Here is a 27399-nt window from a genome sequence, read left to right as displayed (position 1 = left end):
AGTATGACCCTGAACACAGCCTCTCTATATGTAGCATCAGTTCACACAGCCCATTATTTACAGTATGATCCCACATATAACCCCCTATATACAGTATGAGCCAACATATCCCCCGTATACAGTATAATCCTTTATATCCCACACACATTCACATATATACTGTGTGTGTGTGTGTGTGTGTGTGTGTATGTATATATAATATAGTGGTATGGCGACTGGTCATGTGAGTGATGGGCGATATGTATCACAGAAGTGGGTGGCCCTGTGATGGATGCCTCGGCGTGTTTTGTTCAGCAGATCTACTGCTGAGGGTTTTTGCTATACATTGGGAGGCTTCCAGGTGACTTGGAGAGATGGGTGGGTCCAGTCACCTACATACTGTAAAAGAGCATGTTGAACAAGAAAGGGTCCTAAGACAAGCAGCTGAGCACAGAGTGGATGAGCTTGAGAAGGAAGTCTCTGAGCTCAGAGGTCACCTGTCAACTTGTCAAACTATGAACAAGGCTATAGTGAAAGATATGGAGGTGCTCAGAGAGGCCCAAGAGAAGCATCAGCAGGAGCTTCTCCGGAGAGAGGATGAGTGTTGCTTGGCAGAGGAGCGAGATAAAGTTCTCGGAGAGCTCAAGATGAAGGAGACTTAGGGTACCGTTACACCTAGCGATGCACCAGCGATCCCGACTAGCGATATGACGTGGTCAGGATCGCTGGTGCATCGCTAGGTGGTTGCTAGTGAGCTGCTACACAGGCAGATCTCACTAGCGACATTGGAGGGGTCGGGGATCGCTACTTACCTGTCAGACGCGGCAATCCTGACGTCCTCCCGCCTGGCTCCACGGGTCGCTCGTCGTCACAGCAGGAAGCGCCGCAGGAAGTGGCCGATGAGGAATGGTCCAGGAGCTTCTCGCGCCATCAGCGATAACCAGCGGGGGAGCCGGTCGGAGGTAAGTATCACATGCAGCGATATCGCTAGCAATATCGCTGCTACATCACAAAATCGGTGACTTTACAGCGATATTGCTAGCGATATCGCAGTGTGTAACGGGGGCTTAATGCTCAGCTCCAGAAATCCACAGATGACCGGGAAATCAAACTGTTGCGCTCTCCTGATCTGATCACAATGAAGGAGAGTGAGCTGGAGAGGCTGACCAAAGAAGGGGCTTCCACGGAAGAAGAAAACCAGCAGGGGAAGTACCACGCAGATGGCCATACAAGGGATGTTGATGTCTTGGAAAACTGCGCTGACGTTCAGGACGAGGAGGTCCAACAGTATGTTAAAGAAGGTGAGACTTTGAGTTTCATAAAAGAGGTAAACGAAGACCTGCAAGAAGCGCGCGCCAGTAAGGATGTACATGAGGCCTTTAGAAAGGCAATAGTAGCATGTAGTGTGAACTGGGCACCAGAGACTAAACAGTTGGTCATACTGTCAACTAGGGAAGTCACAGTGAAGCAGGTGGCTGTCCTGAGGGATATGCATCTACAATGCCTCTGCACGAAGCAGATGATCCTGTTGAGGAATAAGGAAGCTGCTCGACATCTATAGCGTGCAAGGAAAGTTCAACGTCAGCAGGGCATTGAGAAGACATCAAGTGCCCAGAGGTCTGGTGAGAAAAGTCATCAGAAGGTTTGGGAAAGTGATGCAGGAGATGTTGAATAGGTCCAGTGTGATGAGAGTGAGGATTCCAGCTGATGACAAAGCCCAGGACGTGGGTGAAGATGGGATGGTTCTTCGTTGTCGGATCCATGGAGAGCCTTGTGAATATCTGGATGCTCCTGGAGTATTGCGTGGCCTACCTGAAAGAAGTAGAGCAGCTAAGACTTTAGAGGGGGCAGATCAACAGAGAGCTTCAGGAACTGGGAAGACGATGGCAGCACCTTCAACTTGCGGTATAGAGAGGCGAAGAGATTCGCTTAAGTCTGCAAGTCCTCAAGCTGGAGCTAATAAAGGACATAAAGACAGATGGAAGGACAGCTCTCTGGGCAATGAAGACCCTAGGAGAAATGGCCAGCAGAGAGATAACAGAAGGTGGCCTGGTGGAAGAGGAAGAATTAGTGATACCTCAGTTAGCTCAGGTCTGAGTGACCTAGGCGGGAGACCCTATAGCAGATGTGATGACAAAAAGTCAGGCCAGACAAGAGGTATGGGTACAAGGGAATCGCGGCACCATACTTACCACCGGGGATGTGGGTGGTCTGACAAGGGGTCATCTCTATCAAAAGACATGATGGATAATGGGTATATACAAAAGGATTCAGTAGCAGGGCCAAACTTTGACAGACGGTTTGACTGGCAGAGACAACCGAGAAGGATCTCTGTTCGGGTAATAGAAAGTGCCAAGCCCCATGGCTTTAGGCAGAGGGGGGTAATATGTGGCATGGCGAATGGTCATGTGATTGATGGATGATATGTATCACAGAGGTGGGTGGCCCTGTGATGAAATCCTGGGCATGTTTTGCTCAGCAGATCTACTGCTGAGGGTTTTTGCTATACATTGGAAGGCTTCCTGGTGACTTGGAGGGATGGGTGGGTCCAGTCACCTACATACCCACCCAAGGGGTGTGTGTGTGAGTACCCAAGATGAAGCCTGTATGTGGTTGTGTATGTTTAAGGACCTGTGGTGATGTCATGATCACCTGACCAGTGCATGTGATATTACATCACCTGTGGGTGTGGTTAAGGCTACCTAATGGATCCTGTGTGCTTGAGCACATGTTGCAGTGCTGGCTAGGCTGAGCCAGAGGAAGGAGGCCTGTGAGACCCCTCCGGAGTGGACGGTCTGAAACCGTGAGTGATACTGACCGGGGTCAGTGAGAGACATTGTGGGATACCTCTGAGGATTAGAGGCATCCGGGAACCTGTGTGGCTGACATCAACGGGTAATGGACAGGGATCCGTGTTGTGCTGACCGGGGCCAGAAAGAGATTGTGTTTATTGGATACCTCTGAGGACGAGGCATCCGGGAACCTGTGTGGCCGACGCTAACAGGTAATGGAGAGGAACCCGTGTTATGTTGACCAGGGTCAGTAAAAGACTGTTTAGGCTATAGAGCCTGCGTGCTGGATATGGCACAGCCTGTGTGCCCACAGGTCTGAGGGGACAAAGCCCTGTTTATGGACATTGTTATTTTGTTTTGTCGGATCTAAAGGTTGACTTACTCTGTATTTGTGCTGCTGGGGATATGGAGCAATAAACCCAGGTGAACTTTTAAGAAAAATTGAGTCCTCCTGTATGTTATATCGCTGCCAAGCAAGTACACCCCAACCCGCTAGTGATCACTATGTCGCAATATATATTATACACATACTCTGTTCCTGTTGCCTCTGCGCACTGTTCTGGTCTTTTCTGTGTTTTCTGTGTGCACTGATGCTTCTCACAGCAGACGCGATGTAGTGACATCATAGTGTCTTTTATCTCAGTCACACATGCTGAATGGTGGAAAGAAAGAGCCATCTGGTCCCTCCTGCCCCATTATATTCACCAGTAAAATCTGATCGCCAAGTGGGGGAGAGTGGCCCTTGGACCGGACTGGTACAGCCAAAAGGCCGGATGTGACTCACAGGCTGCACTTTGCCCATGTTTGGAATGTTGGATTTCTGAACATTTTCATTGTCATGCAGACTTTACAGAATTTGCTTTTTGAGATGTCACTCTTGAGGTCCAGGGTTGTGAGTGGCCATCAGGTTCCTCAACCCTACTGCAACCTCTTAAGAGATGGAACAGACCTTGACTGTGACTCTCAATCGATACTGACGTGGAAATGGAGCAAGATGGGCCTTCCTACAGTGTCGGCGAACCCACAATTTGTGTGGCCATCTAGTCTGGAGGGAAGAGTAAACATTGGATGGGGGCCCTTCTATGCTCAGGAAAGGCTTGCAATAGACTGTTCTATTTTGTGGGGCACGCTACACCTTCTTTGCATTTTGGTGGAAAAAGTTACTGTTTTGGGACACTAGTTATAAGAGCTAAGAGGGTCACAACATCTTGTAGGATTAGTTGTAGGAGATATTATCAGAGGTGGCTTGTATTACTTGCTGATGAAAATTGCTTCATTTCGGATTTCTTTTGACCTTTCATGGGTAATTTAAAGGGTAAATTTTAACCCACTTCACCCAAATCTCCATTATGGCATTCTATAGTGTATCTACCATTTAATAATTAAAATCTATACGTCACAAAACTTTAAAGGGAAGATATAATAAATTATTAATAGATTAGTAATCTTGCAATTTTCAAACTGGCCACTGGGGATATTTTTAGAGTTATACTACCTGTTATTTCAGGAAGAGTTTTCAGTAGGTTCTTTATCAGCAGAGACAGGATTACAAAGACAGCTGATAACATAGGATCCACCTGTCATAATAGGAGATGTCAAAACTGACCTGCTACCCCATCCTTCAGAATGACCTTTGCACACGCTTATTAGATGCTCCAATACAAAATATAGTGTCAATAGTTTTCTTGAAACAACCCAGAGCCAGAAGTCCCTGTTCAGTTTGAGCAACACAAAGATTCCAGCGAGAGCATAAAGAATCAGAAGATGCAGCGAGGACTGGACAGATGACAGTGAGGAGCGGAGGGTCTGAAGAGGTGAACGTTGAGGTGAGTGTAAGGTTTTTTTTTTTATTTATTTTAATTTTTGATTCCCCGTATGGTTCAGAAAAAATGGTGGCTGAATTAACGTGGAAGTGATTTACTAAAAATCCAAATTTTTGCAAATGCAAATTTTTGTAAAATTTGAGTAAAATTAATTCCCCTCCAATGTATTTGCTCATTTCTGACCACCATCTTTCCAACACTAAAAAGAATCTCGACCTAACTTAATTCAAGACTATATCCTGACAGCATTAAATCATAAAGAAAACTCACATCCAAGGAACATGCAACAAATGACGATGAATGCCAGTCTAACACCTCTTGGGAGCGCCTCCGGGAATAGAGAGAGGATTACACAAGGACAATTTCCTATGGCGTTCCACCCAAAGTGATAAGATATCACTAGAATATGCCTTCACTCTCCAAAAATAGCAAAGATGTATATCTTTGTACCGTGTTAGCCAGTAGATAGAAAATTATTCAGAATTGAGAGTCCTCGGTGGTTGATACCTTTTAATGGCTAACTGAAAAGATGGTAGCACATTGCAAGCTTTCGAGACTACTCAGGTCTCTTCATCAGGCATTGTCAATGCCTGATGAAGAGGCCTGATGAAGAGACTTGAGTAGTCTCGAAAGCTTGCAATGTGTTACCATCTTTTCAGATAGCCATTAAAAGGTATCAACCATTGAGGACTCTCAATTCTGAATACTTTTCAAAAATAGGAAAGAATTCTTGGTAGCTTTCAAAACTTTCATAGAATTGACTCGAGAAAGCGGCGCATTTACGGGCCACCTCTTGATCCCTAGAAGTGTGACTTGAGGCACCATTCATGAGGAATGAATCTATAAGACATTTATGGCATACCCCGTGTCTGGAAAGGAAAGGTTTGTTCATTTTGTTAGGAATCATTCCTTATGTCATTGACATACAGATAAATACACGGAAAAGCCCTTTAATTCCGCCTGGCAGAGCTCATTCCATCATTGTTTTGCCCACAGTAAGCGGAGTAGAAGAGATGGACAGTATTTGTCTAATTCGACATGTCCTTGAGAAAACAACTGTGAAGAACTAGACTAAGTACATTTTAATATACAAAAGCGATCATTTAAGCGGCATCGCTACGGTCTGCCTCAATCATTCTTGTCCAGAACACCGAGGAAGTGAACAGATGTGAACCATTCTCCATTTGACATTTAATGCCGACTGTTAGCACGGCATAGCTGTAAAACTGTTCACAAGTGATATTTTCCCAGAACAAACACCAAATCATCTCTATTAGGTCAGTAAATTCAGATGTGTTATTGCTCGGGAGCCCGAGAGCCTCTTTAATTGGACATAAGACAGGTCTTCTCACATTAATCTGATTTTTTTTTTTTACTTAATATATCAGAGCCACAAAAATTAAATCTCTTGCTTAAAGGAAATTATAGATTTTAAGATTTAAAGTGATCTTCCGGTCTCGGCAAATATAGTTTATTTGCTATCTAGCGATCAAAAAAAAATCACACTTTTTCCAATATACCTTCTGTATCAATTTATCATTTTTTCAAGATTTCTGCTTATCATTTAAAGGAGCCAATATTTGTACTTACTCTGAATATATACTGCCTAGGTGATGACAAACACTTTTGTGGCAATATGACAATATCTGGACTGCGCTTGCGGGAATCAAGAATCCTTGATGGTACAAAATTAAGGTTTAATTAATACCAACGCATTTCTGCACCTTTTTCAAAAAACTAATTTATTATGTGATGGGTATTGTGAGAGACACATAGGTGCATTACCTGATAAGTAACAAGCCATACAGCTGTGCATCCAGGTGCATTACCTAATAAGTAACAAGCCATACAGCTGTGCATCCAGGTGCATTACCTGATAAGTAACAAGCCATACAGCTGTGCATCCAGCACAAATTATGGACACATTTATCCCCTCAAAGCAGCAGGACTATGTGACCTGTGTAGTGGCTGATGAAAGGGGCACCCTTGATCCTGATGACGTAGACACCCATATTTTTACCCAGCAACCGATTTGGGAAGGCAGATGGGCCAAATTAAGCTACATTTTTTTTATTTTCTATTGGGTAGTTTTTGGGTGGTTTATAGGTAATTTATTTGTTCATTGTCTGATTGTATTTTACTGTAAATCAAAGAAAAAATGGGTGAACAGTAAAAGATATTTCCAGGGAAAAGGGCGATGATAAAGAAGACCTGTCATTTGCCATATCCTTTTTTTTATCTATTGTAAATGCCCTTGTTCTTCTGAAACCGTTGTTGTTTTTTTGCTCCGGTGCCTCTCCATTCCTGACATATTGCCCCTATTCCTTGTATGAAATTCTACACTTATTTAGCCAAATGGGTTTAGCCCTCAACTCTTCTCTCTAAGCTAATTCTGGAGTATCACACCCAGTTGAAAAAATACATGTAAGAGTCAGTCATGTCTCAGGAACAAAGAGGGTCGGGAACACTGGAACAAAAAAACAAAAATTTATGGCTAGTGACAAATAAAGGGGATCTAACAAAAAAAAATTGTTTTGGAGTCCAGTCCAAGAGTTTTGGATGTCCCGACCAGAATTTGACCCTATTTTGTCTCTAGGTATAGCACATCATTAGGTTTCAAATACATCTTTCTGGCTCGTGACCAGTACTCTCTACCTGGCGGGATGTAAGTGATAGACCAAGATTACTTGTATCTGTTCCTCCATTCATGAAAAATTAAATCTTTTCATGTCAGGTGTTCACTGTGAATACATTTTACGTTCCGTTCCAGGTCCGTCCATGATGTCCGATGGTTTGTGACAAAATACAGATGGAAATTGCAATGCTGAACTACAGATATGTATTAATCATAACAAGAATATTCCTTTTTCCATCTTAAACATCTATGACATTTCCACCAGTTCACCTCTAAGACTACGACCCAAGACCTATTGAGAGAATGTGGGTTACCAATTTATTGCTGCAACTTTCTGGAATAAATTCAGTTGTGAAGCGGCCAAGGCAGTGTGTGGACTGTTCTATGGAAGCGATAGTGACAGGTAAATCAAGCAAATTATGTAAAGTTTATATTCTGGGGTGTGGGTAAGATGGGTTTGTATGGACTCTTACAGGAGCAGTAAGTAGAGTGCTTTGTGACATTTTTCTTCTCCGATAAGCACAATGCATGATAGGGAGGCGTATTCTATTTTCTGAAATGATGGAGTCTTCATGCTAAGAGTAAGGCTCTTGTTACTTCCATGCCAGTACCTGTCACCTCTGTTTCTGCCTGGACTTGTGGTACTGCCCAGCTTAGAAGCATGGGTGTTAATTTCTTAGCTATTAGAATATCTCCCTGATGTGAGCATTGGGAGGGTCTGTTTTCTTTTTAAACTCCTGAGCCTCATTTTCCCACTGCCAGTTATAGTTTATGCTAGCTTTGGTTTACTTCCATGGTTCAGCGCTTGTACAGCGTGGTTTATTCTCATTCTAGCCTTGCCCAGTTTACTGATGATTCTTCTGACTTCCAATTTTTGTCCCTTGTGTTCGCTTCTGATCCTGAATGACTACCTGACCATTCCTGCCAGCCCACTCTACCAGGCAGCGGCTACTCTGAGGACTCAACCATTGCCCCTGTGAAAGTCAACATAACTGTATAAGGGTTAAAGAGTGAAAGTCAGGGCCTGATAGAATAGATTGTGCAAACCCACTCTATGGAAGCCCTATTTAGAGCAGCCAGTCGACCACGGACAGAGTCTCATTACAACTCAGTAAAAGGATATTCGCTAGTGCACAGACCAACAAGACAACTAAAGGATTTTTGGGGGGAGAGGGGTGTATTTTAATAGTTCTGGTATGAGTCATTTATCATAGTCAGCCATGTAATTAAGTATTAAAGGTAAAGGGACTCAGTAAAAGTTAGAAATCCTCACTTTACCCATCTCTTCCTATAAACTTGAAATCTCCTCTCTAAGAGCCAAACTGTTAACAGCAATTATTGGGATGATTTGTCTTACCTGTTCGGTAAGATTTGATTACACATTTGCATAAGCAGAACAACACCGCCTAATGAGAAAGTGATCTGGCGTTGGAAAACTGCCTTTTCCCTGAATTGAAATTGACTACATAACTCCTTGTCCTTCCTCCGTGAGTGCAATTGGTGCGGTGCATATTTGTCGACTCTATAATTAAATGTAATTTCCTAAACTGATTTCCAAACAGCCAGAATTGATGGAAGATTACTATTAGAATATCCTTTATGAGATCGTATAATTAAATGTTTCCTCGTATGACATGAGATACTTAAAGAGGAGAAATAGATGACAAAACTGCTACCTTACAAAGGCACGACGTGTAGATCCAACTTTTTGAATACCGAGCTACTCAATTGTGGCAGGGAGACATTTCTAATCTTCTCAGACACACGCGCTACCCTCTACACATCCTCTGCACCCCCAAATTTACACCCCCATGCCATGATCTTGAAAATTTAGTATAGGTATATAGAGCTGTTAACCATTTGCATACTAAAATTGATCCTATAATGATACTTAAATGGTCAGTGTCAGTTCAAGAAACTTTTTACATAAATCAAAAATACAAGCAAATCTAAGCAAATGCACAAAAATGTTTCTTTCTCAATTTATTTGCCACTTCTGTTATGGCCAATGATGTTGCAAGTGGATTTGTGGACCCACTGTGCCACAGGACCTTGCGTGCCTAGGAAAGGGTGTAGCTAAGTGGCTACCTGAATGTCACTGGAGATCCTGATAGTGCAGACAGACTGGGCTGCAGGTAACCACCAGGTACCACTCCAAGACAGATCCTGGTGCTGCAGCTGCTGACTAGGGCTACTTTCAGACATGACCATCTAGGATACTGTATTAGAGACTAACCGCGCATGGATTGGGGGACAATGTCATACTGGGACCAGGGGACTTTGGAAACAGGAGTGGCCACACCGGGACCAGGGGACTTCAGATTCAGGACTGGCTGTACCAGGGCTCAACGTTCAGGCACTGGCCATACTTGGACCAGGGATTTGGGTTCAGGACACTGGCCACATTGGGACCAGGGATTTGGGTTCAGGACCCTGGCCACACCGGGATCTCGGGTTTGGGTCCAGGACTCTTGGCACATCAGAACCAGGGATTCAGGTTCAGGATCCTGGCCATACCAGGACCAAGGATTCGGGTTCAGGACCCTGGCCACATCAAGACCAGGAATTCTGGTTCAGGACACTGGCTACATTGGGACCAGATGACCTCACAACTGCACTGGTAGAACACCACACTGAAGAAATAAGAAGAAAAATCCAGCTCCACACGGAATCAAGTTTCCAAATTTATTCCAACATGGATAATGAACATGTCAGCTCCAGGACTGCATCAGCTCACACAGGAGCGACATAGGCTGGAGCTGATTTGTTCATTATCCATCTTGGAATAAATTTGGAAACTTGATTCCGTGTGGAGCTGGATTTTTCTTCTTATTTCTTCATTGAATTGTCCTCTGCAGGATGGTGTTCCGTGCTCCTATCAAGTCGGTGAGCTGGCTTTATTTTTCTATAGAACACCACACTACATAATGAAAAAACTCATTGCTTGGCGAATCCCTAAGGGAGACGGAGTCTTTTATACAGGATGATTCCCAGCAATAGGCTGGGAGTCACCTTGCAGGTGAATATCATTACACTAAATGCCTCTCAGCAAACAGGCTTAGAGCATTTACCATATGTGCGCACTGCCTCTTTAAGAGCACATGCACACTAGGCGTGAAACTGGAAGCTGCAGCGCATACTACAGGAAGAAGCAGGGACACATCGGGGACCATGCCACGGAGCCAGGGCAGTGAGTAAGCCGACATCCCTGCATGGTGAAATAAGGGGGCACAATGCAGGGGCCATATTGTTTACAACTTCTCCCACTTTGTAAACCCCACATTCACTGCTAAAATCCTTCATTCTGTTTTATCTCACCCTAGTGCGGGATTCAACGCTACACAAGTCAGTGTTGCAACCTCCATTCTGCAATTTCTAAAAATGTGACACATTGAAACAGAAGAGCATTGGAACACTGTTAGTCATAGCAAATCTCTAGTTTCACTCTTTGACCAAAGGATTGCTTTTTATCTAAAATAGGAGCTTTTATAAGGGCTGTGCTGGACAATGGTTTCTGTCCTTAAATGCAAATTGCCTCTTCAGAAAGAAAGAGGACTTTTACTCTACAGCGCCACCTATTGGTAGTAGCGATCCTACAAGTCACAATCAACCCTTTAATGAGTCTTGTAATATGACTTAGGATACAAGCCAAATCAGAATCTCAATTTGCAGACACGGTGTTTCGAGCTGTTGGCTCTCGTCAGTGCAAAGTATGAGATCTGATTTGGCAAGGTGAGAGGCTCTGGACTAGGGTCTAAGAAGTAAGGTTTCTCCTTGCGGAGAGTGACATGCCAGCTGTGGCTTGTCAAGGTAAGGAGACTTATTCGCCGTGCAATGCTCCTCTGGGAAAATAATATGCAAATTGCCTCTTCAGAAAGAAAGAGGACTTTTACTTTACAGCGCCACCTATTGGTAGTAGCGATCCTACAAGTCACAATCAACCCTTTAATGAGTCTTGTAGTATGACTTAGGATACAAGCCAAATCAGAATCTCAATTTGCAGACACGGTGTTTCGAGCTGTTGGCTCTCATCAGTGCAAAGTATGAGATCTGATTTGGCAAGGTGAGAGGCTCTGGACTAGGGTCTAAGAAGTAAGGTTTCTCCTTGCGGAGAGTGACATGCCAGCTGTGGCTTGTCAAGGTAAGGAGACTTATTCGCTGTGCAATGCTCCTCTGGGAAAATAATATGCAAATTGACTCTTCAGAAAGAAAGAGGACTTTTACTCTACAGCGCCACCTATTGGAAGTAGCGATCCTACAAGTCACAATCTCAACCCTTTAACGAGTCTTGTAGTATGACTTAGGATACAAGCCTAAGATGTCCTTAAATGGAACTTGTCAGGCGATTCATGCTGCCCAAACCATGGCCAACATGAATCGCAGCCTGGCTTCACTATTGCAATCAAGAATACTATTCTCCAAAATACTCAGACGTTTTAGAAAATATATACTTTTGATGATCGGGTGACCACAGTTGGGGGCCAGACTAGTAGGGCGCCACTCCTTGCCAAATCTTCCCAGCACTGCTGCAGGTAATTGACAGGTCTCTCCCTTGCGTTTACATAGGGAGAGACAAGTCAATCATGGTAAAAGCTGGCATAGGCACTCCCAGACTAATTGGATTTCCGGCTATGGACCCTGGCCGTATATTTAAAGTATAAATTCTTTGAAACACTCCAATAAGGAAGCCGATTAGTCTAGCGCTGCTCATCCACCTCGTGTACATAGGGAAAGACCTGTCAATCACCTGCATCAGCACTGGAAAAATCTTGCAGGAGTTGGCAATGGACTAGTTGGGTCTCTCACAATGGTCCTAAGCTAGATCTTCAACAGCTATATTTTCTGAAGCGCTCCGGCATTTCAGAGATTGTGTACTTTAGAGATACGACCTGGCACCATAGCTGGAGATCTGCCTATTCCGACCCTGCCACCGTGCAAGCCTTTCTTAGTGCCACTGCAGGTGATTACTTGCAGCAGTGTTGGGAAGAGTCGGCAAGGGGCAGTGGCAAACTCGTTGAGTCCCTGGTCTGAGTGTTTTAGGAATAGTATACCTGGCTTTACTTAAACTGCCAGGCTGTGATTCATGCTTCATGCTTCATGCTGTCTACATTGTCTAACAAGTTCCCTTAAAACTAGATAGTGCAGCAGTATTTTAGAAATACAAACTTCTACTTGCCCTCCTAGCCATTTCACAATGTAGTTTGACACAAAAGACTGGCTTAGAAATTGTTTCTTGAATGAACGGATTTTCTTCTGACAGCATAGGTTACGATATTCACAACACATTTGCTTTGTGCTAATTAGCGGATTCTGTACGGAGTCTGTTTCGGGAACTTGTAATTCTCTTCCTGGCTCCCCTTTCATGATCTGCCTTTATGTTCAATAGCCAATATTTCTGCTCATCTAAACTCTGTTTTTAGCCTCGTCTCTTCCCTTTCACTCCTCAGTGAATTTGCATGTCCAGTTCTGATAATTTCTGGATCGCTTACATAGAAAATTCTCATCAAGCAGCTGAGGGATAATCAGATTTCCAACTCGTGCCAACTTTTTGCTGGATCACACTGTTGGAAAGTGCTGTGGGAATTCCAGGTGGTGCGAGCCCCTGGGGGATCTATCAGTGGTTGCAAAACTGGTCTTGGAACCCGTTCATAACAGATGGTCTCACAGGGGCTCTGAAAAGAGGTTTGATATAAAATATTGAAGCAAATATTGGACTTTTTGACTTTTGCTACATCATTACCACCGCCGCTCTGTGATGTAAATGCAAAACTTTCCATTGCAATTTTACAGGATGGAAAAGTTTGTTGAGTTTCTATTTACTCCTTCCCTAGTTGTTTCGTAAGGTTACGAGAGGGGACAGAGATGAACAAACAAATTCCGTTTGCAGTAGTTTTCATAGTTGGAGATTGAGGAACTATTTCTTTGAAAAGTCAAGCACTGCATTGTTAAACATCAGAGCAGGACAGGCAGATGACCTGATGTCTTTCCTTGAACAGGGCTTCATAGTGGGAGTTTTTTTTAAAGCACCTTATTTTCGTGAACAAATCCTGTTTGTCAGTTATATTTATATGCTTCAAAATGTTTTCTTTATAGCTTTAATGCTTTTCCTCATCAAATTAAAATTTTACTGTTTTTTAGATTTTTTTTTTTTTTTGCTTACCGAGAATGCAAAAAGTTGTAACCTCTGATAACTGAAACATCTTTTTTATCTTAAAAATCAAGAGTCAACTTGGTCTATCACAAGGACGAATGTACTGCAAGGCAGAGCTATGGTATGCAGAGATAACAGTCCAACCTGTAGGCTCTGGCACCTGAAGGGGGCCATAAACCACTTTGCCACAAAAAGAAACACCAGCAATAGGCTAGAGAGCGTGTTATAACCTTAATAAATAGCTTTCCTTTTTCACACAACTAGAGATGAGTAGGCCAGTGGAAATTCGAGTTCATCGGGTTTGCCCGAACTTGAGTCCAAAGTTGGGTTTGAGTACCAGAATTTGACTCCAAACTGACCATATAGGTCAATGGGGAACTGAACTTTGGTGCTTTAAAATGGTTGAGAAATGGTCACAGAAAGGGCAAAAGGAAGCAAAATGAGGGTAAGAGCAAGACAATCACCCTTCAAACAAATGTGGATAGGAAAATCACTTAAAATAACATAGAATAAAACAATATAAAATAATAATCTTGAAACAGAAGTTGGAGGTCCAAGTGAGGAATGGAGTAGTGACTTGCATGTGTAGTTTACTGCATTTGGTAATAAATTAAAAAAGAAATGAAAGAGATGAAGTCTGCTTTGCTGGTTATTACAAATAGGGGGGACCCCATGTCTTTCTTTTGTTGATTTCCACTATTTTTAATAACCAGCCAAAGGAAAGCAGACAGCTGTGATCTGGTCTTATTATGCTGGGAAGGGACCAATATTCATGGAACTTGCCAGCCTATTAATATTAGGCCCCAGCTGTCTGCTTTGCCTTTACTGCTTATTAAAAAATTGAGGACCCCCAAAAATTGACGTGGGGCTGTCGTATTTTTAATAACCAGCAAAGCATACAGCTGGGGGCTGATATTAATAAAATAAAGATAAAAAATATTAATAGGGTATTATTTTCATACAATTTATATTATAATTGTAACTTTATAGATATTAATAAGGAAGGGCCATGAATATTGACTCCTTCCCAACCCAAAAATGCACATCCATTAGATGAGCCAATTCTGGCTCTTATTGAATGCCCTGGTGCAGTGGCAATCAGTGTAATAGGATATCTTTGGAACGTGGCAAGAAGCTAGAGAACTCAGAAAAAACTCACATAAACATAGGAAGAACATAGAAACTTCTTGGAGGTGTTGTTTGTGGTGGGATTTGAACCCAGGACCACTGAGCCACTGTGCTATCTGGCTACAGACAACAGATTTTTATATAAGTGACTAATATACTGCATACATGTGTTCCTCATGGATCTCTGCCAGTGGTCATCAAATTGGAATTTTAATTGTCCTATGTCCAGAGGATGTGTATACGTAATTTTTTGCTGTACAGCTTTATTTGCTACAATCATAGTACTGCATCACTTCCCATGAGTTGAATTGGCAGATCTTGAATTGGCAGATCCCATCTGCCACTATAGTAGTGACATCAATAATATATATCCCTAAAATAACATACTATTGACCACCATATTGGTTAGGAAATTTGAGATACATTTAATACATTTATTACATTCAGTTAATTAATGTTGAACATATTTATATATTAAAAAAAACATAATGAGATGTGGACAGATGAAGCTCATAAGTGAGATCCAAGAAGTGATGTCCCCAGCATCAATCCAGTGGATAGGTGGATATTCTTGTGATAGTTTTACTTTGTTTCTTAGGCATATGCAACGTGGTTCGGCTGCATTTCAATGACAAGATTATTCCAACAGTGCTGCCCTACATCTCTCCCTTAGGCTTTTCATCCATGCACCTCTTCATCTTCTCGGGTATCCAGGAGTCCCGACATGGGGATATCATCCCCGTAGCTGAACAGGCTTACAGCTTTGAGTCACTCACCATTTATTACACCCATCGTTTTCTATGGAGTTGTGCCCATATCCTAGCACAACATTGCAAATTGAGCATTCAATAGATACGATCTCTAAACACTGGTGGACACAGACAGTGGGCAAGAACAATATACCTCTAATTTTTCTCTCTTGCTTCTTTTAACTTCCTCCTCCTCTTGCCGCCTCCATAATACACAGGAACACGTCTTACATTGCTTCTTATATCACTACATTCAACATGAGCTAAGAAAGCAGCTCAAATGCCTCCATCTTGCAAACCGCTTTTGGACACAGACAGAAAACGTCCCAGTATATGGGCCCTTTGCAATCGAATAGATCGTCAAAATGCCCAATTCCACCATCTTTGGAGCTAGAAGTGGACCCCCTTTATCTCTTGTGCCACTAGGCAGCTGCACAGATTGCACCAATGGTATGTCCACCCCTGGCTCTACAGATACAATACTCATCCACCTCTACACTTGAAGCGCTGCTATGTTCTTTCCTTATTTCCCCCTCTTTTATGGAGAGAACTTCCTCCCCCACATAAACACAATGGCTTCACCAATGCTCTATGTATCGTTTTGCTGGAAAGTTCCTTAAAGTTATTTACATACACATTATTTTACATTGCATACTTTCACTAATGCATAAATTGGCCAATTCCAGTCTTGTTTAGAACTTTGGCAAACAGGCAAAATGTGTTGGGTTGTAGGATCTTAGTGCAGCATTGTCATGACTCGCTCATTGAAGGGTATGGATGCGAATATGGCAATTTACAACCCACTTCTCTGATGAACATTTAAACATATGCACAGCTCAATGCGTAAGCCTTTTAGATAGGAGCAGACGCTGCAATCGGATGCAAGGCCTATAATTTTTGCCTTTTTCCATGGCGATTGTAATTGCGTTTGTCAGCTTAAAGAATAGGCATTTCCCCTGGCAAAGCGCATAAAATGACCTCCTGTAGGTTGCAAAGAACAAATGTACTTGGCTGTAGTTTTGAGTTTTATGGAGAAGTCAGCTGACATGTGTCATTTCCATCACAATGTTGGCCTAAATGAGTTATTCTATGAAATGAAAATATACGGCTGGCATAAATATCACACGCTCGAGGCGTCTGAGGGTATTAAGTAGAAACTTTATGCAAGGCCGGGATAGCATTGATGTACAACTATTACCGTATCTTATATCTGTATTAAAGGGAAATATTAATTTGGTGTCATGACAGCGAAGCTTTAAATCTGTAAATGAGAGAATAACTCATGTGAATCATTTGGAGTTTCATTGGCAATGTTATAAATATCCTTCGGAATTGCATATATAAGTGGGAGAGACATTGAAATAATCAATGAATTTCAGATTAATGTGAGAACTGGAGATAAAGAAAGGTCGTACGGTATGGGTATTGTCTTCACTATTAATGAGCTGGATATTAGGACAAGGTCATCCCAGGCGAATGTAAACCTTTACATCTCAACCATAAAGGGTTTCATCTAGGTTTTCATTCATTAGCTCCTTTCATTATGCCTCAAAAATTAGGCTTGTTAAAAAAAAAGGGTGAATGTTAAACTTATAGTTTAGATTGAAATAAAAAGTCTCTTTTTAAAGTGTCCAGTACTCAATGGCCAAGATAAATGGGTAGATGGATGATAAGTGCATGGTCTGTGCGCTGGGAAACCTATCGATCAAGAGAACACTAGAGATGAGTGAATGGGCCAAAATTCAAATTGGGTAGATTTGCTTGAAATTCTCTTGATCTACTCAACTGTGTTACATTGCCGGGCTCTGCTACTTTGTCACAGTGCAAAGGGGTTGCCCAAGCTTGGGACTCAAGTCTGCAGTCACTATCCTTGACTACAGGCTTGATTCTCTGGAGATGTTGCTGGGAGTGGGCCGGTGCGTGACTGCAAGTATGCTATTTGCAAACGTGTGGTCATGCACCAACTAGATGTACATGGCCACACTCAATGCAAGTGAATTAAATGTGATCACGATTAGTCGGAATGTGGCTGGAAGTATGAAAATTACATACTTGCGGTCACGTGACTGTTGGCACCCACCGGAAAACCATCACCGAGGATTCAAAAGTCTGCTGTCACATAGAATGCAGACTTGAGCCCCAAGGCTGGACAAGCCCTTTAATTTTGCTGAATATATCTACATTGAGCTACCTTACATGCCCAACAATCCTAAATTACTCTGTTGTCCCACGTTGCTTAATTATACTGATCTTCTCACAATTGGGCGTCTTGACACACCTGGTCAGCTACATCACTAAATCTACTCTACTACGCCATTTTCTGTCCAGTCTCTTCTCCATAGTTCCAAAGGACTACCATGCTGCACCAAAATCATCTGTCCTTGCTATACAACAGCTGCTCATCTGTACTGGAGGCTTAGAGAAAACCCATTCACATTGTACTTGGCTACTTCCGTCACCCTTTAACCATTGAATGGAGCTTAGGTTCACATTCTTGACTATCACAACATTTAAGACTCCTGTACTTTGTATCGGTGGGAGTCCTAACTGTGTCACCATCAAATATCATCAACTTATTACCTATCCTGTAAATTGAAAATAATTTATAATTGTAGAACAATAACATTTAAGAGCTGGACATTGGAGAAATAAATGGCATCACATCGGTATATAAAATGTATGTTTAAATATTGCTCCAGGAACTTTCCAAAATGTCTAACCTGTGCAAAGCTGTAGACACCACACCAGAAAATGTACTGTAACTTTTCTTTGAACTGTTGCCTTCACAATCACAACAATGAAGGGTTTCCCTGTTGTTCTCCATTATTAAATTGTCCAGAATCCTGCTGGCCAAATGAAGCCTTCTCTTAAAGCTTAGTTGGCCACCAACTGAGGTCCTGGGCCATGTATCCGTTAGAGAGCTGGCTGTCAGTTACAGATTTATTTGGGGAATTCTGTAGCAAATGGGTTCAGTAAATCATAAAAATGGCATGGAAATGTGACTGAGCATTTTAGAATATGCCGAGATATTTCTTTTGTCATTATCATTTTGGTACAAATTGAGCATTGTATGGGAGGACGGGGAGGCTTTTGCCCAGGGCTTTGGCAATGTATTTGGCTGTACTTGCTCTGCAACAACTGGCCTTCATTACAACCTTAATGTCATCAGCCCGAAAAATTTGGCAAAAGTCTCGATATGTTTGAGCTCAAAACTTGCAACATTCTCAATTCCACTTGTGATGTTTAATAATCCTTTTCGATGACTAATATGGGGAGTAGTGTCGCCAGTTGGATCAATATTTCATGGCTGATCCATGGAATCCAACCAAATTTTCAAATATATGATCCTATCTTCTCGTAAAATGACCCAAAGCCACTTGCTTAACAGCACTGTAAAAGATGGCAGAGTTGCCTGCCCTGGGAGGCATTGCCAATGGGTTGGCACTCATCTCAGTCATGTTTGCTCTTTACCAACTGGCCGTATTACGTCTTTAGTGTTATGAATAGAATACTTTGGCTGTGAATACAAGTAATCAGTATATTTGTACTATAAACTTGTAACATTTTGCAATTTAACTCCTGCTGAGGAATGAATCAAATTCCCAATAAAAGAGAATTACTAGACGATCTATCATTTTGGACGTTAGCTGGTACAATGCAGGCTGCAGATTGAAATCCCATCCGCTTGTTTTATATACAGTAGGTCTTTTTTTTTTTTTTTTTTTTCCGTTTTAATACCATCTAACAATGCATGAAGTCTTATCGTCGACGGTGCAGGAGGCCACATTAGGGAATTTGTTGCTTTATTTAACATTGACTTTATATACGTATCAGATGAAATAAAGTTCCTTTTTTATGATACCATGCAAGTGATGAGGCAACCCTTGGAGGAAACAGATTGCTGGTAGGTAAAATGATGTACCACTTAAAATATTAGCTTATAACAGTTATTTTCTATATAAATAAGTGACAAATTAAAAAATATTGATTTATATAGGGAATACAAACCTTAACACGTTTTAGGGAGTTTTTTTGTTTATATACAGTAAGTATTACTTAAATGGGTTTTCTGGGAGTAGAAAAATATACAATAAATAACTAAAGGAATTGTAAATAATAAAAAAAAATTCCTAGCCGAACTTAAATATTTTTTTGTCTATGGAGGTAGTCATTATAGAATTAAACTGGCCACTGTCTTGTAACACTAGCTAGTAGCATCTTAGTACAGATGACTGTGAGAAAGTGGAGTAGGAAGCTCATCCGCTGTGCCTGGAGATAGCCATTTAATTTTCAGAAAGACAGGGTGGACAGCAGTGTGAGCAGCCTCTTCTTACCTCAGGACCCTAGTATTTCCAGTGTTTGATCAGATAGACAGAGTGGACAGCAGTGTGAGCAGCCTCTTCTTACCTCAGCACCCTGGTATCTGCAGTGTTAAATCAGATAGATAGGGTGGACAGCAGTGTGAGCAGCCTCTTCTTACCTCAGCACCACTGGTATCTGCAGTATTACATCAAATAGACAGGGTGTACAACTGTGTGAGTGGCCTGTCCTTAAGCCCAGCATCCCTTGATATTCAATATTAGATCAGATGGACAAGATGGAAAGAAGTGCAAGCAGCCTCTTCTTAAATCAGCACGCATGGTATCTCCAGTATTAGATGGGATAGACAAGATGGACAGCAGTGTGAGCAGCCTCTTCTTACCTCAGCACCCCTGATACCTCCAGTATTAGATTAGATAGACAGGGTGGACAGCAGTGTGAGCAGCCTCTTCTTACCCCAGCACTCCTGGCATTCCAAGTTTTAGATCAGATACACAGGGAGGACAGCAGTCTGATCAGCCTCTTCTTTCTTCACCACCCCTGGTATCTTCAGTATTCGATCTGATAGATAAGGCGGACAGCAGTGTGAGCAACCTCTTCTTACCTCAGCACCACTGTTATCTCCAGTATTAGGTCAGATAGACAGGGTGCAAAGCAATATGAGCAGAATCTTCTTATCTCAGCACTACTGATATGTCCATTATTAGACCAGATAGATAAGGTGGACAGCAGTGTGAGCAGCCTCTTCTTACCTCCGCATCCCTGGTATATTCAGTATTAGGTCAGATAGACCGTGTGGACAACAGTGTGAGCAGCCTCTTCTTACCTCAGCATCCCTGTTATATTCAGTATTAAGTCAGATAGACAGAGGAGATATTAGTGTGAGCAGCTTTTTATTATTATAGGGTCCCATACATTTGAACAAAATGCTGATGAAGACCCAAGTTCAAATTCTGCCCTGGGGCCCATAAAATCCTAGTTACTCCACTGATGCTATCTAAGGATACTTAATAATTTATTTATAAAGACATTTTCTTAAGTCATTTTTCTATTTCAGGAGAACTCCTTTAGCACTATCAGTACTATTGTACAATTTCATGTGCACCACTGCTTTTTTTTTTAATGAAATATTTGATTAGGAAGTCCTTTAGAGTAGGTGGAATAGTGCACCCTCGTGTGTTAATTCACTTTATCCACTGGTACAGTATGTGTTCCAGCAAGTGTAAGAGTGTTCTGATATGATTATGACAAATTGCTACATTATGTATATATAATTATGATAAAACAGTGACTTTATCAAAACTACACCAAGCAGCCCAGTAAGTGACACATTGCTAGAATCTGGGCTTCGGTGTCTACATTATGCTGCTCTCGGATTAGCACAAAAAGAAAAGAACAAAAGAATTGGTAATGAGTCCAGAAGTAGGGCAATGACTTCAAAAATTACAAAACTTATTATGTAGGTACATCGTAATAAAAGCAGCTCGCAGGAGAAATAAGCCACTTTTTCTCCCAGGAGCTGCACTATCAGTTGTGTGACAAGGCACCGTCATAATGCTATTAACCTACAGATTGACTCTATATATCTGCAGGTTAATAGTGTTATCCAACCTGACCGATTCCCATTAAGACGCTCTTCTTTTATTTTCAGCTGTGTTGCCATACAGAACTGCCTGTTCCAGGCTTGATAGTCCTCCATCTTGAACACCAGACTTGAACCCATGAAGTGGTATCGAGAGATCTCTACAGGGACTTCTCTGTTGAACGCTGGATTTACCGGCAATGAACGTGTAATGTGTAAATTCTGGACAATTACACAGCTGAATTTGAAAGCATTTAGTATCTCATGTGCGGCTGAGGAATTCCGAATCACAATTTTGACTTCTATTAATCAATTTAATGAAATTATTACACCGTTTATTACTTTTGGATTTTTATTGGTTTTGTAGGTACTAGTCATGCGGAAAATTATATCAATTAAACATGCTGTTCTTTTTATTTTATTACAAAGTTCCTCTAATGATAAGGTATTTACATAGAGTTCTGCTGGCGGCAAATCTTTAAATCCTCTGCAGCACCTCCACAGGACAAATTAAGGAAATCTGTGTACTTTTCATGTATTATATGGATGTAGCAGGACCTCCAACAAACCTTCTTTTGATGGCACGAATGGATGCATCACCCTGAAGAAGCGAGACAACTTAAGCAACCTTAAATACCTGCGCTCTGCAAACGACTTCCGACTAAGCTCTGCACTAATCCGTACCTCCCACTCCCGACTCCAAGACTTCTCCCGCGCTGCGCCAATCCTCTGGAATGCTCTACCTCATGAAATTAGGACTATCCACAATTTGCATAGTTTCAGGCGCTCCCTCAAAACACATTTGTTCAGAGCAGCCTATCACATTCACTAATCAAAGTCATTCTATGTGTTAGTGTGCGTGTGTAGCCCATTCACTATCCATCCATCCCTCACTCCCTCAAGACGGCTGGACCATCATTGTAAATACACCATTGTAAATACACACCTGTACTCTGTATCTCCCTCACCTCATTGTAGATTGTAAGCTCTCACGAGCAGGGTCGTCTTATTGTGCTTTAATTACTGTATTGTTAACGTTGTTACTTATAACTTGTGTTTAGATACTGTTAAACTGCAAAGCGCTGCGGAATATGTTGGTGCTATATAAATAAAAATTATTATTATTGTTAAATAGGTTGCCCATGACTTTATTTTTTTACTCTAGGCTTAAAAACTAACTAGCAGTTTCTAACAGAGGCAACTACCTGGCTGCCTGTTCAACCCTCGAGTGGCACAGATTGGCACTGGTCATGGACCTCTCCTGCCAGCAATTCAGCTGCTCCTCATCAACAGTGCAGCTCTATTTTTTCTGAGCTGCTGTGTCAACGGGGCATGACTGCTATTATCATGCTGACTGACTGCCAGCTCCCCGCAGCTAGGCAGCAGGGAGCCGGCTGTCAATCAGCATGTCATCACCAGTCACGTCACATTAACAGAGCCGAGCGGAAAAATAGTCACTACTCTATCAATGTGACTTCAGCGGAAGCTGCTGAATCGCCGGCAGGAGCAGCAGTCCTCTTTTGAGGGTTATCTTACTATTCCTCTCCAGTTCTCTTGTTATCACTTTCATGTGTTCCAAAATGGAGGAAATTAATTTAGAATTGCGTATGCTTCTATATTAGACAGATTGATACTTTTGAAGTTTAATGGACTGACGTGCAATTTTTCCCTTAACTTTTTGGGCAGTGTATATTCACAATGTGTTGTGTAGATGTATGGAAATGTATGATTTTGTTGTTTTTCTTTCGAAAGAAGAGAAGCAAAAATATATTTCGAGTTCTTACATTTTAGATTCCTAAACACCCTTTACCATCGTTTTAAGGATTCCCTTCACAATCAGCAGGGACATGTAGCGGTTTGGAAATGCCACCTGATAACTTGTCTCCTTATTCCCCCAGTCAAAACAGCGCCAAGGTGGCTTGGCGTCCTCTTGCAATCCGACAGGAAGAATTGATTTTCTTTAATTGCATATGTTAAAGGCTCCCAGGGCGAGAGTCCGTATTATGGTTCACCATTGCATTTGACTTATCTGAATCTTGTGGCTTTTGTAAAACTGTGAACATGGCAACAAGAGCCCTGAAACAAAATGCGGGAACAGATTTCCTGGTTTAGAGGTTGAATACAGGTTGAGTGGTTGTTTCTAAAATTTCCTTTGTAATACCACAGACATAGCGAGGCTAAATATGCCAGTTAACTATTTAGCAATTTATTATAAGACAGCGGTCAAGCATTTGATATCTGTTAGAGAAGAAAATGTAGTCCCGAGTAAGCCACTGAAAAATTGTTCCTCCATTACTGAGAAATCAGTTTTACAATTGATAAGCTAATGAGGCTGAAGAGCTATGGTAGATCTGAAGCCTCTATCACTCCAGTTTTTGGCATTTTCCAAAACTGTTATGGCTTGAGCTAAATTGTTGTGTGCTGATTGCCGCAAAAAATTATGTAACTTTAGGACTTCACTTACAGTATCTCTTGCTGAATTGAAATTATTTAATAAAATATCACAGAAATTTGGGCAAAGTTTCAACCACTAAGTGTTTATTAATGATATCTGTAGTAGCATGTGCCAGGAGTGTTATAGGAAGATTGAAGGCGATGTTGTCCTGTGTAGCCTCTTTAATCTTTTCATAGACCTTGCCGGCACTCGCTAAAACAGATGTCATTGATAGAAGCCATTGTTGGTTGAAATGTATCTTTCTAGTTCTTGTTTATTATATTTAATGTGATCATACCAAGATTTCTAAAGTGCAGGTGATAATTTGCTGGTTACTGAGACCCGTACTGCTCCCAAGAACAGGACTCTGAGGTCCCACTCTTGAAACGATTATTAGTCAAGAATGTGCACTACCTCTCCTTTCATTCCCTTTATGACCTGCAGAAATAACCAAGTAAAATGATCCACTAAATCCAGCTTTTGGCTTTTCCATAGGCAATAATGGAATGTTGGTGTGTATGTTGACTCCATAGACCTGTTATTGGGATTATTGGCAGACTCAGGAATGTATGACAGAGTCCTGTAGATAGGTGATAACTTACAACCTTAAAGCCTCCAAATACATTACCCTAATGTTGACTGAACCCTATGACATTCATGGGTTTGGACATCTAATGTGTATGGGGGCCCGAGGAGACAAAGATCTGGCTTATCCAATTTTGGACTGCCGAATGTTTTGGTCTCTAACAGATAAGCTGCTGCCAGAGATGTCTGGCACCAGCTCTCTCATAGAGAATACAGAATCATTCAGTAGAGCAAACACTCCTATCTATGAGAAAGCCAGGCGACATACTTGGAGGACGGACAAGTGCTTCCAAAAATGTATGGAGGTCTTTAGTGTAATCCCTTGTGGAAGGTTGGCTCACTTAGCTGCTCCTTGAGGTTGACACAGGACCACATTTGGTTAAAGTCTCTGGATGGTTTATTACTTCATAAACCAAAAATCCAAACTGTTAACAGAAAAACAACCTTTCTGGCTCAAAAACAAGTGAACGGTTCATACACAGCCCTGCCCTGTACTTCTGGGACATGACTTATGGCAGCTCTCTCTGGAGCTTCAGTATGAAAGCTTCCTTTCCTCCACACAAAACAGATCGAGAAAAAATAACCTAGCTGGACATTGAACTCCCTCCAGCCACACCCTGGAGGTGGAGATATGGTGGGTAGGCCGCCTGCCCATCTCTGACCTACCCACCATGAAAGCTAGGCCCATATAGCGACTGGATTGCTCTCAGCACATATCATGCTGGAGAAAACACTTATGGCTTTCACATCACGCAGGAAAGCCACCTTTGCGACACATCTCCCCTCACGTATGGCACCAGTGACCCTGTCACACCATTTATTAGCAAAGTGGTAGAAACAAGGATTATACCATGTAAGGAGGTTCCAAAATAGCATGGCTAAACCTAAGTCATTTCGGATTCTTATGTAATAGATAGGTCCTTGAGCCACTTAGGCATCAGGAGGACAGGTCGCAACTGTTTACCCCTGTACCCTCTACGCTATGCTTGCCAATGAAGCTTTTTAGAAAACTAAGTCTGCAAATAAAGACATAAGCCTATAGCTAACTCTAATTATAAGCATATTCCCTAAAGGATCCTGAGGCAGAACCACAGTACCTGATAAAGGCAACCTGATAAGAACTGAAGGCATCTTTATTTATAGGCTCCTCAGCTCAGTTTACTTCTTACAAGTCGGCTCTCGATAACAACTTTACATATTACAGCAAGATGCCCCTGGGAAGCTTTGAAAGCATGGGATCGCAGGTACTGTACCAAAGAGAAATAGATGGCGTACGTAAAATAACGAAAGCGAGAGACATTGTTGTAGTACAGACAAAGAGCGGATGATATTGTGACATCCTGCAGATATATCTGTAAAAACGTACTCTCAAATCCTTCATGATGAGGTGACCATATACCTAACCATATTATATTAAACCAGTCCTTCTGTTCAGTCTGAAATGCACTCACTTTAGGGACTCTGCCAAGTCACACACAATATTTCATAGCGGGAGCATCTGGCTGTTTGGCAGACGCTGTAATGACAGCAGCTTTGAAGCAGCCTCTAGGTCTGTCATATGTTTTCTCCTACCAAGAGACTGTTTTGGCTTCTTTGTTCTTATGGATGCCATTTTCTATTATCTGTACTTTGCTTCTAAGGAATTTTCAGCGGAAGTCTTCACTACTTACTTGGAAGCATATCTCTGCCCCACCAGCTCAACGTTCCCAAAATAGTAAGAACATAACTTCTTCTAAGCAAAGGAAAGTAATGTGGATCCAATTTGCATTACTTTCCATTCTTCTACAAACTTGCCAGGCCAAGTATGATCTGTAAAGTCACCGGTTAACCTTAACCTTGATGCCTTGGTGCATGATTCTCAATGCCACCAAAAGACACAATGTGGTGCCCCACCATTTGGATCAAGAGCTAATAAAATGTTTCATTAACCAATAGTACCAATGCTGAAAGTGGAACAATATAAAAGATATAATGTGTTCTTTTAAAATGGCCTAGTATTTGTATATATATTTTTTTTTTTACACAATTTGTTTAGATGTCCCTCAGCAATATTACTAGAATATGTATGAGATTTACTTAAAATCCAGTTCAGTTTCAAGAAGAAACATTAAATGGAGACTCCTTAGTAAAAATTAAACTTAGACCCTATTCAGGGTCAGTTTGACACCCCAACATTTCTAACCACCAAAAGAAGTTGTTCTTGTGATCCCAAGAAAACTTAGCGTGACGAGTACATTTTTTTCTTCCCTATTTTCAAAAAATTGCAGGACATTGCACCATATTTCTGAGCACGTTCTCACCATCCATGTAACCAAAGAAGACTTAACCAATCCCAAACAAGTCTCCTATTTCCAGGCATCCAATTGTAACTGAATGGTTTGGTTTGATAGTACTTATTTCCTTGGTTCTTTTTCTGTCTTCTGATTTTGACAACTAAGTTTGCGAATTAAGGGAAGATATGGACTTCTTTAAAAGCAACAGACAACTACTACTGAGCAATAATATTCAAGCATTGCTCCAGACTTGACAAAGGGGGAATTTGCGAGTCAGGTGAGCTTAATTTAAGAAAATCCATAGATTCCCCCTCCTTTTACTCCCATTTTAGTGGATAACTACACCATGTGTTAGGCGTCGAGTTCCCGCCACTGCACAGGGGGATACGTCTAGGAGAAAACACCGTGTGCTCAACTGTAATGGTGCCGAGGTAGGTTCCCAAACCATATATGATAAAATGAAAACCTGGCACTCAACCTAGTGCTTAGTGGAACAATTTATTGTAGTGCCAGAAAACGTTTCGGTCAGTTTAGACCGTCATCAAGTGAAAAAATAAACAAACACAAATGGTCTATACAGAGAATAAATTCTGGTCATAATGGTATAAACAGTACATAGCATACAACTTAATTTCAGAGACCAAAAATATTACTGAAATGGTCAGATTAGGAGGATAGAAGATTAGGACGTACCGTGCTAAATATTAAATGTAGTTAATGGAGGGCGTCTTGTAAATGTCCTATGAAGCCTTCAGGGAAGATGGGTGACACTGTTAGAGGTGTAGAGATTGAGGCAGGGAAAATAGTGTCATTGCCTGATACATACCAAAAGTTCATGTACTGCTAAGAGGCAGATGAATCTGTAAGGCAAATGCCATATGAGATGCTGTTAGCTTGCGGTAAGTTATGCTAGGTGCAAATAGTAGTGAACACTACTGTGCGGTAGTT

At 41.7% G+C, this 27399-nt stretch overlaps 1 long non-coding RNA gene across 13 annotated transcripts in view; it reads left to right on the top strand.

Moving 5' to 3' along the window:
* Positions 1-27399, top strand: part of LOC141096282 (uncharacterized) — a 352604-nt gene that overhangs the window by 129659 nt on the left and 195546 nt on the right. For 3 of the 13 annotated variants that reach the window (XR_012233629.1, XR_012233652.1, XR_012233628.1), the window contains exon 3: positions 7495-7632. The exons of 8 other annotated variants lie outside the window; for them this stretch is intronic. This is a non-coding gene — a long non-coding RNA (uncharacterized lncRNA). Of the gene's footprint in view, positions 1-7364; positions 7633-27399 lie in introns of those variants that run through there. 2 more of the 13 variants (XR_012233661.1, XR_012233648.1) reach the window with 2 other exon arrangements.

This window comes from Dendrobates tinctorius, unplaced genomic scaffold (assembly GCF_039654945.1).
Source record: "Dendrobates tinctorius isolate UK_male_01 unplaced genomic scaffold, ASM3965494v1 ptg000009l, whole genome shotgun sequence".
Classification (NCBI taxonomy): Eukaryota; Metazoa; Chordata; class Amphibia; order Anura; family Dendrobatidae; genus Dendrobates; species Dendrobates tinctorius.
The sequence above is the reverse complement of the archived record's forward strand: the minus strand, read 5'-3'. Positions and strand labels throughout refer to the sequence as shown.